Raw genomic sequence first — 8,813 nt, 5'->3', positions numbered from 1 at the left:
GTAGGCATTATTCTTCCTATTTCTCAGATAAGAAACTGAGGTTTAGAGAGATTGAAAAACTCATCCAAGGTAACCACACTTATGTAACACATAAGTTACACAACCTCTTCTTCAGTTTCTCCACTTGTAAAATGAGGATGATAATGGTTCAGAGGGTTGTGGTGAAAATTCAACCACTCGATGCATGTGTAGTGCTTAAAACAGTAGGACTCATCATAAGCACTCGAAACACTGGTTATTAATATTGTATCCTACCACCAGCATGGTGCTTGTTTCATAAGAACATTGTGTCAGGGAGTGAGGTTTCTAAGGCAGCAATGCAGCAGCTGGCCCAGGACAATCCATGACCAGGGATCCCCGGCGACTCCTTGCCCAGGAAATGCTGTGCTGTCACAGGAAGGTGGCATCACCACCGTCTGTGAGTGAGGACAGCCTCAGAGGGAAGTGAAATGCAGACGGGGCTCGGGGCTTAGAGGCATGAGATGGACTAGAGATAGAGGGCACGCTCCTCTTGGGCAGAGGGAAGGGACCCAAGAAGACAACTCTGGCAGGAGCAACTGGAGACCAGACAGCTAGGAAGGTAGGCAGTTAGGAGCTACTGGGATTTTGCATTCGCCCTGTAAGGTGTGAGGAGGCCTCGGAGTTGTCAGAGCTGGAAGGAGGTTGCCCTGTCATGAAAGCAGATTGGGAAGCATTTAACATCTTCGCACCAGACTGAGCAGTGGAGGGGAGCTGCTGACTCCCCAGCGCAGAATAACTAGGGTGATTATAAAAGAATATTTGCTCTGAAGAGAGCAGTCAGCAATCAGTATAGATTTCAATATTTAATAGGGTGTTTCTCAAATTTTTCTTGACAGTGACCCAACCAAAGAATACATTTTACACCAGTAGTCAGCAAGCGTGCACACACACACACACACTCACACTCACACACACACACACACACAATTGATACAGAAGTTACATGAAATAGTCTCTTCTCTTATTATGTGCAGTGCATTCTGAAATTTTCTATCCTATTCCATTGATTTATTTTCTTCTTTCTAAATTTTTTATTGGCTTTATTGGGGTGACATTGGTTAATAAAATTATATAGGTTTCAGGTGTACGGTTGTATAATATATCATCTGAGTATTGTACTGTGTGTTCACCACCTCAAGTCAAGTCTCCCTTCATCATTATGTATTCCCCTTTTCCTCTCCTCTACTCCCACCACTTTTCCCTCTGGTAATCACCATACTATTGTCTGTGACTATGAGGTTGTTTGGTATTTTTTCTTAATCCCTTCTATTCTATTTTTTAAAAATACTGGACATTAATCAAGGTCCCATGATGCTCAAGAGGTCTCATTCTGCCATTGGAACCTTGCTTTCCAAAATTATGCTAATGTCCATTGCTAACACTTAGGGCACCTGCTTGAGCTATATATATATATATATATATATATATATATATATATATATATACACACACACACACACACACACACACACACATATATATATTTTCACTGCCTCCACCCCGCGTGCCTGCTTTGCAAGTGAACGGGAGGGTGACATAACTTCTACCCAGTAGCACAGCTGGGACTTGAGTTCCACTCGAGTGGAAAACCTCCGGTACTGTCAGCCATTGTGTTTCAAGGATCTAAGAACAAGAAATTAGGAAGTCACAGTGGCCAAGTTGCCCACATCCTGAATGCCCTGAAGGAAGCCCAAGAATAAAACAGAAATGTCAACAAACTGAGCAGGGCGCCGGCCAAGCCAGAGTGTACACCACCGCCAAGATCTCCGTTCACAGAGAACATGCTGTATTGTTTTCAAAATGGGCACATGTTCAAATAACCCCTATAAGCAGAAGGCAGAAAGGGCAGCTCTTGCTGTCCCCCCTACCCCATCACTGCAATCCCTCGGAGCCCTGGCTCAGCATGGCCCTAGCTCAGCACAGCCACGAGAAACAGATTTTTTATAGACTTTGTTTTTCAATCTAGAGGAGGGTGTAGAAACACAGCCTGCTGGACCAGGAAAGACTCCATCCACCCCATCTGGCCTGCACGGAGGGGACACTGGGAGCCTGTCAGCCCAGGGAGGGGTCTGGGGAGGAGAGCATGTGGCTAGAGAGACAGGGAGGCTTTATAAATAACTCTGCCCTCCCTCTGCCTTACAACCAGGGCACCATGACAGGCTCTGAAATTAAATGAAGAGCGAGCAGGGCCTGGGAGGGGCTCAAGTGTCAGCAAGAAGAGAGGATGCAGGAGGACATGATAAGCTAAAGAGGGCAGGTTGACAATAATACAGGTAAACAAGGGGTCCCTGAGAGCAGTCAGGCAGCTAAGGGGTGTCTGCGTGTGTGTGTGTGTGTGTGTGTGTACACGTGCATGTGTGAAACAGACACAGAGAGAAGCCTCTGAACCCCATGTGTATTTCTGATCTCCCTCCCTGTTTAAAAACAGAATCAAACTCTCCTACTTTGAGGTTTGTCTGCCCACCCCCAAACTCCCGGCCAGTCTGTGTCTACCCTCGTCCTCACAGGATACCACAAACTACTTCTCAGGGAAGATTGCCTTTGAAATTTCACATCTTACACCCCCTGGTCCGGAGTGTAAGGGTGATTAGGCATCCTGTTCTTAAAGAGGGGCACCGGAAATTAAACCAGATCTTCTGGGGAGAGGGACAGGCTCTTCTGCGGAGCCCAGCCTCCCCTCTCTGGTCTGCCTTGGGAAGTTGAGATGTGCTACAAACCTACTCCCTCAGAGTTGTGTCCCTGAGGCAGGGAGATGACTTCTGGGACATGCTGGAATGTCCGGGGTGAAAACTCTATTTGGGAATGGGTGTTCATCTTTGCAAGGAGGTTAAGCGTTTCCTTCACTAGCTCTACTCTGTGGCTGGTTCTTTGATTCCACCTCCTTCAAAGTCCCCTTCTCTGTTGAAGCCTCTCTCTTAGACCTTCATGTTTCCCCCTCCCTCATACCCTTCCCTGTGCCAGCAGCCTCCCTGCTCTGAAGCTGACCCAAAGGAACTCCTGTAATGCTATGGACTTCATTGTGATCCCCCAAATCTCACCATAAAGCCCTAACCCACAATGTGATGTTATTTGGAGGTGGGGTGTCCAGGAGACAATTAAGAGTAGATTGAGGTCCTGGCTGGGTGGTTCACTGGATAGAGCATCGTCCCAGCACACCGAGGTCGCTCACGATGGGATTTGTAGCTTTAGAAGGAGGGGAAGACAGAGCAGCTCCAGCAGATTGATATATCCTACAAGTAATTCTCAGGCTACATGAAGATGTAGCATTTATTGAGCGTGGCACTCATCGAGGAATTAGAGGATGTTGAAGTCTGAAATGCTACTGTCCAGTTTTTAAGGAACATACAGTCTGGTTGGTGATATAAGACTCACTATAAGGCAAAAATATATATTAAAGTTTCTGAATGGGATCAAGTCCTTATGCAGATCAGCATATTCTGGGCACATTTGGCTCAAGAGTGCCCATTAGCCGATATACACAGTCATGCCTACAGCCACACTTTTCTTCTCAAATCCTTGGTAGCTAGTCTGTGTGATCACATTGGAATGAAGTAAAGAGACATCTGCAGCTTGAGTGTCTCTAGTGTCAACTCCCAGAGTGACCTTCACAAATGGCATCATACGAGTTAAGTTCATAACTTAAACCAGTGGCTTTTGCCAAGTGGCTGCAACAGTGACACAAGGAAGACACATCTGGCCCTGGAACCTTTAATTAACTTGACTTCGATGGAGTCTGGCCGCTTTCTTTGGATGATTTTGAAGCCAGAGTCGGACATATCTCCTTGCTCACTGCCTTCTATTGCTTGATTAAATATTTACCTAATAATTTCCTTCACTTCGGCTAGGGAAAGAGTTTCCCGAACTTGAGCATAACCTTTGAGTGACATTGTTCTCACAGTCCCTCCGAAGGATGTGAATTTGCTCCAAGCTCTGGGATTGAGGTGTTAGCCACCTCTTCCGGGGTTCTCTCAATGAGAAAGGCTTGATGTCAAGTTCAGCTTTTCTTCTCTCTACAGGAGCCAGCTGTTACAGAATTATGAAAAGCTGTTCCTTAGAACACGCTGCCCACTCCTAGAAATCTCCCTGAGACCTACGGATCCCGTGGGAGTCCATTTATATAATGCCAAACGAAAGAGTTTGCCACAGACAGAGAACTTCAACATCCTCAGATAAATAACTCTGCAAGGGAGAAAATGCAAATCATGGCTTAAAGGGGGCCTCCAATTCCACACAGCGCATACCAATGCAGCTTTACCCTTTATTGTGCCTACTTATTTTGTGCTGATAGATGCCCTGCGTGAATTTGTTTCCTGACTGTTAGAAAAAGAAAGACTATTAGCTGTTTGGTTTTCCCTTTGGAAACCCAACAGGCACGAGGTCAGGTGCCGAGTCTTTGAACACCAGACCTAGGCAGTGGCCACACTTGAGAGCATCACTTCAAGCAGGACTGACTGGGTTAAAGCAAGTCCAGAGGAAGGGGCAGGCAAGTCTCAACTCAGTGACTGAAGGTACCCCTAAAGTGCAGAACCTAGAAATGCTGTAGTAGAAGGGCAACATGTGAATTCCCTCCTGTTCCTTTCTCTAGGTCGGTACATCCTGATTCTCTCCTCTTTAAAAGCAAAGCGATGGCTAAGCCTGGGATGTTCCTATAGAGTGAAGGTCTGTCTTCTGTGTCCAGAGCAGAGCCACCATGTATATGTCGAATAAGTATTTGTTAGAAAGGGGGATGGGTGTTGGATGGAGAGGCGATCGCTATCAATCCTGACAGCAGGCAGTAGAAAGGTAGAGAAAGAAGGAGAAAGAAAAGAAAGAAGGAGAAAGAGGAAGAGGAAGAAGAGGAGGAGAAAAGGAGGAAGGAGAAGTCAGGGCAGATGGAACGTGCAGTGGGTTTGGGCACTGTGATCATGGGTTAGCAGAGACCTCATTGCACATTTACCGAGCGGCCCATGGTGTGTGGCATCAGATACCCTGCCTAGGTGGTAAGACTGCTTCTGGTTCCATAGCTCTCCCTCTCTGCCCACCCTCTGTGAAGTAGGTGCACCTGCCTCCTTCAGAGCATAGAAGGAGGAAGACTCGAATATGGAGAGCAGCCACCATGTGGGCGTGTGGACTCTGCCAGACGCTGTCCTAAGCAGTCTATCTCATTGTCTTTAATCTCTCAGCAAACTGTGAGCTGGGTGCTGTTAGCATCCTCACTCACGGGGGAAGGATGGGAGGCTTAAGTGTCAGTGATCTTGCCTGACTTTGCTTTTGTAAGTGACAGAGCTGACATTTAAATCCAGGTCTGCTGAGTTTCAATGCCCAGGAGTTCAAGTAGACAGTTCTGTCCAAGTGCCCACTCCAGGTGCCCAGAAAACCCAAAGCTGGCATGGCTAACCCAGCGTTGGGGGCCCCTGAGGGTCTGCGGGGCCAGAGCGCTCCTGAGAGGCTGGACATGCCCGTCCGAGATGGTACTGGACCAAAATGGAGAAGGCAGCCTGTGACCTATGGACTTGTGAATTCAATGCTGGTGTTAGACAAGCATCTGACTCAATTCTTAAATAGAGGATTCCTGATAAGCCCTAGATACAGACATGGTGGTTGATACGAACCACTTTATATTATAGATCAGTGGTAGTCAACCTGGTCCCTACCGCCCACTAGTAGGCGTTCCAGCTTTCATGGTGGTGGTAGCGGAGCAACCAAAGTATAAATAAAAAGAGAGATTTAACTATAGTAAGTTGTTTTATAAAGATTTATTCTGCCAAACTTAGCAAAAATCCGACATCAAGTACTTGGTAAGTAATTATTATTATATGCTTTAACTTGCTATAACTCTGCTTTATAAATTTTATAAAATCAAGTTACTTCCCTACTTTATAAATCATATTACTATGGAACTGGTGGGCAGTGAGAAAATTTCACTACTAACAGAGATACAAAAGTGGGCGGTAGGTATAAAAAGGTTGACTACGCCTGTTATAAATGAACGAACAACAGGTCACACCAGACTAACCTCATTCTTCTTTATGGTTTTGCTCTCCTGATGGTTTCGGGGGTGTCGGAGATGCTCTTGTAGACAGCTTTCCACAGGGGGTCTGCTCCAATGTCTCCTGATATCTGTGAGGACTGATTGAGAGAAATATCTACTTCCTTCCCCCTTACCCCCCTCCTACAAAATACATAGTGGGTGCACCTGCTTCACAGAATAGGAAATGCTACACAATTGGGACAGAACTGATTTAAGGAATTTTCTGGGACTCCAGGATACGGGAATGGGGGGGGTACCATTAATGTCTGCCCCTTCTGACCAATGGGTCAAGAACTGCCACTGAGGCCAGAACTACTGTGGCTGGTGTCCCTGTCCCCACCCTTATCCTGACCAAGGTGGCTGCTGAGTTTCTAGAATGTAGAACCCTCCTAAAGGGCTGCTGGGGGGCTGCTCCTGAGCCCCACGTGCCAGAGGGAGAAGCAGCTGGAAGGAGTGTCACACACTGTTGGTGGGGACAGAAAAAGCAAGAAGCAAGTATTTGACTCTGGATTTAAAAAAAACAAACTTTTTTTTAAAGCGAGGAAAAAGAATTTTCACCCTGTCAGAGCTGGAAGTGATCTTTGAGACCATCTGTTGTGCTCTCTTATGTACCAATGAGGACCCTGGGGCCTGGAGGGGTCCCCTAGTGGCAGCCCCAAGCTGTGCTTGGGTGACCCCGACTCCTAGGCCCGTACTCCACAAAATCATGGTTCTCCATCTCACCCTAGTGATTTCTCATTCTCCTAAGTGACCACTTACTTCCTGAGCTTACCCCTGGGCTCTGGCCCTGAGTCACCTCTTCGGTTCCACCTCTGTCCCCCCTTTCCCCCTCTTCATAGCCTCTCCTTCTTCCCTCAGCCAGCTCTCCACCTGGGACCTTACGGCCCTAAAGCACAGAACTCTCTCCTTTCCAACCCCATTCTCCAGCTCTCCTGTACCTCTGACACCCCCACACACACATACCCCCTGTACCAGCTCTGCTCTGCTGCCCGAGGGCACCTCCCTGGGTGCCAGGCCTGGGGCCCGGGTCCTGTGCTTGGTGCTCCCAGTTTGTAGCTATCTGTTCACCAGTCCTCACTTCCCACACGACTACAGAACACAGGCAGGCCCTGCACACAGCAGGTGCTTAATAACTATTTATTAGCTGTAACTGGGTCTATAAATATTTCTCACTGGCTCCAAGCAGAAAATACTAGTCTTGCTATTTCTTCAGGCTCCAGCCTGCCCCCTTGCCCCAAAACTCTATGTGCATCGGCTGGCATTTGGTTTCTTTATCCCATGGTCTTGGAGGACCAGGGTCTGGGGTCCCTGCAGGCTCTGAGTACATTGGTAAGTCTCCTACTTAGGTATCTGGGACACTCACTGTGCCTCGTGGGTCCCCCAAACTTGATTTCTGCCCAGCGTGGAGCCGGCATGCTGCCTGTCACGGCATTTAAACACAACTTAACCCCACACTCAATGTTAAGTTTTATGGTGCCGGAGCCGATGTGAGCAGCAGTGCTCGCCCTGACAAGTGACTGCGGCTCTCGGGGGCCCTGTTCTGCGAGACCAGGCATCTTTACCGAGGACCTTCCTTTTTATCACCCTGGAAACGCATAGGCATTAACTTTTATGCTTTAAATCCAAAATGGACAATAAAACTAGGGAAGCAGGTTAGTGTTGATCCCCAGGGCTGCCTACGGAGGAGGCCTGAGTCCTTCAGAGGCCTTGGGGAGGCTTCTGAGGTTGTCCTGCCCTCCCTGAGCAGAACTTCCTGTGGCACTCAGGGAGGGCAGTGCTGGGGGGGAGGGGAGGGCAGAGGGCCGAGGGTAAAGGATTGACCATTTTTCTTTGCACAGAAAGCTTAGCACATAGAAGCCAGGGAGGGGCTTCCGGGGCGAGGTCTGAGGGGACTGGGTAGGACACATTTTATCCATCCGCTTGGGGCAGCTCCAAACCAGCTCCTTCTGCAAACACGTCAGAGGCGGGCAGGGGCAAAGGCAGGTCAATGGTGCGTAGGGACACATGCATCACCCCACCGATACCCTCCATCACACTGGGAACACAGCTGTCACTTACCAAGTGCTTACTGTGCACTGTCACTTAGAGCAACTATCATCCTCTCCATAATCCAGAGGAAGGCAGAGGTGAACGATCTCTAATCTCTGCGTGAAGAAACTGAGGCCCGGGAAGGGCAGTTACTCGTCCAAGTACACACCAGTTAGTGGCAGAGTCCAGCTTTGAAGTCAGCTGTCTCCCGTTGCACAGCTTTAGCTCTCACAAGCTGTTTCGCTGCCCCTGTGGGGGATTCACAGGGACCAAGGCCGTGCGGGGAGGGCTGCCCAGCACTGCCTGGTGTAGGAGGAGGGAGCAAAGGAGTGGAGAAGTGTCCGCACCCAGCAGTGTGGCCCACAAGACTTTGCACTGGACACCCACCTGTCCAGCCTGCTGTGTGGCCGGGGCACACCACTTCTGCAGGAAGAAGGGGCAGGCTGCCCGAGTGCCAGCTGCTGGCATGGCTAGAATTAGGTGAGAATGGCCCTAAAGATCCCACACCAGCAAGCCATAGCCTTGCAATAAAAAAAAAAAAAAAAAGCTATGTGGAAGCAAAGTGTGAAGATGTACTGTGACTTCTGCTGGGCTTGTGACAGGGGACACATCAGTCAGAAACTCATTGCTCCATGGTTCCTTGAAGTACCCACTTATGTAAACACCTCAGGCAGATGCCACAGACAGACACCCTGGGGCTTCCTTCTGCAGGTTCCCAACCTCAGTCCCCAAGGCGCCTCCCTCCCCAGAGCAG

The sequence above is a fragment of the Saccopteryx bilineata genome, chromosome 1 (assembly GCF_036850765.1).
Source record: "Saccopteryx bilineata isolate mSacBil1 chromosome 1, mSacBil1_pri_phased_curated, whole genome shotgun sequence".
In the NCBI taxonomy this organism is placed as follows: domain Eukaryota; kingdom Metazoa; phylum Chordata; class Mammalia; order Chiroptera; family Emballonuridae; genus Saccopteryx; species Saccopteryx bilineata.
This window is presented reverse-complemented; position numbering follows the sequence as displayed.